Consider the following 6,799-nt stretch of genomic DNA (forward strand, 5'->3'; position numbering starts at 1 on the left):
GTTACGTTTTGAAGACTGAGTACTTTTGAGGTTAAATTTTGTATATAAATATTTTCATATTTTATCTTAATTTATGTACAAATTTAGGGGGAGAAAAAGAAAAACACAAAAAGAGTGTGTGTGTTTATAAAAAAATGTGTTTTGTTCTGTTGCTTAAAATTACATCGGTTACTCAAGTTCAACGGACATATCTCTTTGGTCCCGTTATCAACTTTTGACTCACGGGATAGCCATTAACCTTAGAACTGAAAGTAACCGGGGCGACTGAACATAAATTTCTTTTGTTCTTCCACTAAAAACTATGTCGGCCACCTAAGTTTGAGGGACATATATTATTATGTGTTTGGTCGTATTGTCTACCTGTAGACACATGGGATAGCAATTCACTTGAAAACTGAAGGTGACTGAGGTGATTGAATTTAAAATTGTTTTCGAAGTTATCATCTGGGAAGTGATATTATTATTCAACTAAAAGATCAAGGAATGGAATGTTAAGGTGAAGCTGCTTTAAAAGATCAAGAAATTTAGAATTCTGCTCCTCATCTCTATCTCTACGGAGTCTCCCGGGGTATGGTACTCTAGGCTTGTAGACTCTGGGTGGCTCGCTCGGTAGCTGCTGTCTCTCGGCCTGTGCTGAACTCCCTGGGCTGCTCCTCTGATGCACCTGGGCCGGTGGAGACTCCATCTGAATCTCCTCATCCACCTGCTCCTCTACAACTACTGCAGGCTCCTCGACGACTACTCTATGCTGAATCCCGGGCTCCTCTCGTGCCTATGCACCGCTCCTCGTTGTCACAGCTTTTGCAAATCCCTTCGGGTTATGCTCGGTGTTACTCAGTAGTGAACCCTGCGGCCTCTCGTTCAATCGACCGGCTATCTCCCCCATCTGCCGCTCGAGACTCTGAATCGACGCTCCTTGATTCCTCATGAACTGCTCGTGCTCTCGAAACTTCTCCTGCGTCTCTTTGTGTCGGGAATCCTCACGCTTCATAAGCTGCGACAATATCTGCGTCTGTTGCGCCATCATCTCTTCCTAAGTGGGCTTCTTCTCCCCACTGCTCGTTCCCTCACCGGTATCCTGAAATAAACTCTGGCGTTGCTGAAACCCGGGCTGGTTGCCGCTCCTCCTGTTGGAGTTCTAGATACATATCTCTGAATGATAGGCAGAAAAGTGATTACCCAGTCATACACGAGCCCGTTAGTGTCTTGATCATTAAAATATTATATATCTAATAAAAAAATAATTTTTTTAAGCTTGTATCATTCATATTTTTATATAAAGGCTTAAAGGGGCACCAAGGAACTACAGGGGTGGGGCATACAAGTAAGTCCTAAACACCCTGAATGTAAGGCTTGAAGTCCGGATGGCATGTAAGTCCAACGTTCAACCTTAAAGACTAAAAATTATTTTGTATAGAGAAAATTCTTTGATCAAGCACTATGGGGTTGGAGTCAAATTGGGGTGATCTGGAGAAAGCCAAATAAGTTTTGAGAAGAGATAAGGGGCATCATGGATCCATAAGGGATGTCCATATTAGCTTTATGCATAATTGAATCTAATCATATCACTGGCGCAATGAAAATCATACTAAGTTTCTAAATACCTGCTATCAACCTTTTCACTATGTCAAAATAATGCTGAAAATGGATCATTGTGAAAGTATCTTAATCAATATGATTTCATGTTTGGATCTTTTCTTGAAAAGGGTTACTTGTTTTAAACAGCTGAAAATTTGATCCCAATATATGTTAAATTTTCTGAAGACCGGATAGGTAAATTAATTTTGTTTTAGTTTAGTTTTTTATTCTAATTTTTTATTTTAAATTTTTACTTTTTACCTCATGTGTACTCGTGTCGAAACAGATGTTGATGTGTGTCTAATAACCCTATAACAATGACCCTCACAACTAAGCTTTAATATTAAAACGAAAATCCTAAAACCACACACAACCGGCAAGTGTACCGATCGCAAGTAGTATAGACCTAGGAAGTCCGAGTATCGAACACGTGGACACGTAAGACTCTAACAATTACTAACCCTAGACAAGACCTACCTTAGAATAATATTTAATTGATTTTTGATTTTTAATTACTTAACAGGACCAACTGGACTAACTAACAAAACTTACCAAAAATAGAAAACTTAACGGAAAACTAACTGTGTTAACTTAGGATGGAGAAAAACGTCTACCTAGGTCTGAATCAAATTGTAGGCCTAACATGCTAATGGATTGATTGACTTCAAGACACCGGTCCCTAAAGATGACATGACTAAGGATCGCTCGGGGTCACTGGATCACCTCTCGGTCTCACTCAACAAGCCTAAACTACTCAAAATCGCCTAAAACGACCAAACCGGGAAACAATTGCTAACGTGTTCTAATGCTAGATCACCTCTCGGTCTCACCAACACTCGACCCTAATGGCAATGAATACTACACAACCAAGGATAGAGGAACCATTCAACTTAAACCAAAATAGATCAACTAGTCGCTCAAAACACCTAAACCTGATAAGAAACGAACTCGCTCTCGCGCAATCCTTATTCTAGCATGCAAAGGCAATGAGACAACCCTAACTTCTTATCACCTCTCGGTCTCAAAGAAGGTGTTTAACCGCTGTACTTAATCCAAATAATCACGCAACAAAACCCTACAGTGGTACCTACCGCAAACAAACCCTAAACACAAAGTCTAGAATCAAACAATGTACCGATCAATCAATACAAAACTAATCAACCGATACACGGGGTTCATGCAATGAATTACCAAAATTTCCAGCCCTTAAACACAACCTATTTCATGTCTAAATCAAACTTTACAATAGCAATTAAGGTCTATTAAACAAACAATCCATAAAACCTATCAAAACCTAACAATTAACATCATCCCTAGGTAGAACTAACAAGTTTAGCCGAGAATCATAATTGGACAGCCATGAACCTTTAATAAAACCATTAATAAACTCATCTTAAACATCAATTCAAACATTCAATAATCAATACTAATCAATAACAAGTCAATATCTCAAGTAATTGCAAAACTACTAATCAACTGAACAAGTAAATCAAAGTATATGAACAATGAAAAAGGTGTAAGGATATGGATGTTTATGGGCTGCTCGTGGCTGTAAAAACTGATGGTGAATGATCCCGAGGCTTGGTTCTTGTGTCTTCTTCCTTCCCTAGCCGCCACAAGCTTTAAACCCTAACCGAAAAAACTTTTTTTCCTTTCCTTCTCCCTGCTGCTGCTGCCATCGGAACTTTGCTGCCCTAGGGTTTTTTTATTTTTTTTCTTTTTATGTTATAATATTGTAAGTAATGGGCTTTTTCATGATGTACACAGGCCGGGCTTTGAGTCTTGTCTTGAAATTGTATGCGTAAAAGGGCCGTAAACTGCTCCAAAAGTCCGGTTTTCTTCAATCTTTCACCCATAGCCTACAAAATAAAGATTAATATGTAAAAGCTATCTAAAAAGAGTTAAAACATATAAAAATTAATATAATACGTAGATAAAAGGTGCGGAAAATACGTGTGTTTTACAACACGTCAGATGTCTTTAAGAAATTAATTTTTCATGACTCGGGATTTAAAAAAAAAAATTTTGATAACTACCAGTCTTGATTTGTGGGCAAGTCTGTTTGGCCCAACGGGTGGTTCTTTTGTTCTCGGCCTGGTAAAATTAGACCCAAAGTGTTTATTCTTGGCCCAAAATGGTGTTCTCAGCCTATAAAGGATCTCGGCCCGTATAGATGAATCCGGAAGTTTAAAAGGCATGCTTTAGTCATCATTGTTCATTCTTGAGGACTTGTAAACATCAAATCTCTCACCTGCTCTCATCTATCGATCTCATATCTTTTCTATCAAATCTTCAAGTGAATTTCTTGAAGAGGTAAGAAATACTAACCGAAATCTATCTTTGATCCGTTGATATGAAGGTTTTAAGGTGGGAATGGTTTGATATGATCGGTTCATGATTTTAACAAGTTTTATTTGGTTTCTTCTTGAAGTTACTGATCCTTCTCTGAGTCTTGTTTCCAGTTGCAGGTTTGGTCATCAATGATGATTGGTGATATGGTGGTGACGATGAGTTGTGTTCAAAGGTTTTCGGTGTGGTCTGATCGAATTCTCTTAGATCAACCAGAGAGATCCTTGGCTTATCGATATCTCGAAGCATTCTCGGTCAAACCGTGACCGAGGATTCGTTGGTTCCACCGAAGATATATCGTATTTGACGTTTCTGAGTCAATCAAACCTAATATTTTTACTGTTTTCATTAACAAATGTCATGAATATCTACTTCTGTTAGGAAGTAGCATGACCTGTGCTGGATTACTAGCCGGGGTTACTATTATCGGAATAAAGGCACTAAATAAGACACTCAACTTCCAAGTGTCTATTTAGAAGCCACAGTATATACGCCGGAAGGAAAAAATGAAGGTATAGAAGCACATTAGACATCTACGGTTGGCATTTTTGATAATAGCTGAAATCTAGCAATAAACCAAGGGGGAGAATGTTGGGTCATATTTTGTGGTTTATGCTTTGTAGTATTGGATTTAGTTTTGGGCTTAGTTGGGCTTTCGTATGTAAACCGAGATCATTTGATATGGTGGGCTTTAGTCTGTTTTGGGCCGAGTTGGTAGAATATATATTGATGTATGTTAACGAGATTAGAGAGGTTCGTTCATGTATTATTATTTCACCCGTGTAAGTTGTTAAGGGCTTAAGCACCCAACGTATAATATACATGTGTTTTGAAGCTTGTTTATTGGTTTTACGTGTGTTCTTGTTTGTTGCATAGAATCAGCTTGGTGATTAGTTTCCGCCTAAACATTGAGTATATTGATATCACATTGAAAGATCCGTCATGGGACTTACAACTACGGATGATCTCGGGATGGTACCGGTACTGATGTGGTCTAAAATATACATATTTTTATATAAATATTTCCCACACTTTGAATTGTTTTGGGTTAGTTTCATTACATATTAGTCCAAATATAAATGTTAAATGTTTCCACACACAACGAGTTTAAACATTTCATATGAGGTCAAGTTTTGTGGTATTTATATATGTTATCATTATTTTGTTTTAATTGAATTAATTATAATAACCATAAGGTAAAAGATAAAAGAAAAGAATAATAAATAAGCATAAATAGAAATGTTGGCATCTAGTGATTTGAATATGTTGAGTTCAATTATTTCAATCTATAAATCTCACTTCTGATTTCTTTATTCGTTTTATATTTGAAGGCTACGTATATACATCTCTAAACTAAATGGGCTTAGTGTGCCAATAATGTTTTAAACAAGATTGAGGGCTTTGAGAAAAAAGGCTGTGGACACAAATTATATTATCATGAAGCCGCCACTTTGGAGAGGGATTTTTCTTTGATTCCGGGAAGACAAGAGACAAGAGAAGAGACATAGCAGGAAGACATCCGCAAGTCAGAAATTGTTTGGAGGTGTTCGGGTTCACACCTACTCATTCAAACACGGTTCTTTTGGCTTGATATTATTATTTTTATTGTGAACTCCATTATTGAACCAAATTATTTTATTCTTGCTTTGATCATGATTGTTGGCTAAAACCATTATTAACCACCTAGGTTTATGATGAACTTTTGTTGACGTTGGATTTTAGTTTAGAGTTTGCTTTTGTTACGGTTTATGATTAAGTAAGAGGTTTCTTGTTATTTATTCGATGCATATGTGTGCTTAGGATTGTTTGACGAGTTTTATTGTTTCACAGTTTCCTTGGTGATTGTCTGTCATATGATAGGATTCTGTTAGGTGATCTATTGTGTGTTTTTGACTAGCTAGTTTATGGTTGATTTGCAATAAAGCCATAAGAACAATATTAATAAATCAAATAGACCTAAGTATGCTGCTAATCTAAATAGCTGAGACGTGATAGATTATATGATAAGTCTTGGTTGTTTAAGATTGCTAGATTTAGTTCTTCATAAGGAGTCCGTCTAGGTTTGATTTTTCAGTCTTGTTTATCTAGTCGAGTGAATACTTTAAACTACCTTTGATTTCCGCGCTGTAAGGTAGGATTTCTTATAAAGGTACTTATCATAAAATAAATTAGCAACTGTAAGCGAGTCTAATTAAACTGGTGTTTTTAAGAACTTAATAGAAATCCATAGGTGTCTTCTTGAGAAGAGTCAGGGGTCCTGTTCGGGTTTTCTTTAAGTGAATAATCTAAGATCCCAGTTTCATAACATGCATTTTCCAACTAATTGATAATTGATACATTAGGGAATCTAGCCTAGGTGGTTGTTTATCATTACCTGAGTTAAATCCAAGTCCTAAGTTAAGTCGTCTGTTGTTTTATTAATTAGTTTTAATATTAGGTTAATCTTAGTTTTTAGTAAAACGCCCCAATAATAATAAATAAATAGACGTGTCTGTAGTTGAGTCTAATTTAGCTAATTAACGTAATTAAAAGAGTCTCGTGGGTTCGATATCAGGACTTACTTAGCAGTACTAGAGTCGACCGGTTCACTTGCCGGTTAGTAGTTTAGTTAAGTTTAAGAGTCTAGAATTTATTACTTAGTGTCTAGATTAGCGTGTTTTTATTAGACTAATTTTAGCACATTAAGTTTTTGGCGCTGTTCCCGAGGACTCTTGGTGATTGCGTTATTAGTTTTGATTAGACCTACTTGCTATATCCGTACTGTTTGTATTTTTTTTATCATTAATTTTATTATTATTATTATTATTTTAGTCATAGTTGTCTAGGTAGATTTTATTTTATTTTCTTTTTGTTTTTTTAGAGTCGTTTTGAG

This window comes from Bidens hawaiensis, unplaced genomic scaffold (genome assembly GCF_021521415.1).
Source record: "Bidens hawaiensis isolate Kalapana, Puna unplaced genomic scaffold, B.hawaiensis_p1.1 tig00033490_1, whole genome shotgun sequence".
Classification (NCBI taxonomy): Eukaryota; Viridiplantae; Streptophyta; class Magnoliopsida; order Asterales; family Asteraceae; genus Bidens; species Bidens hawaiensis.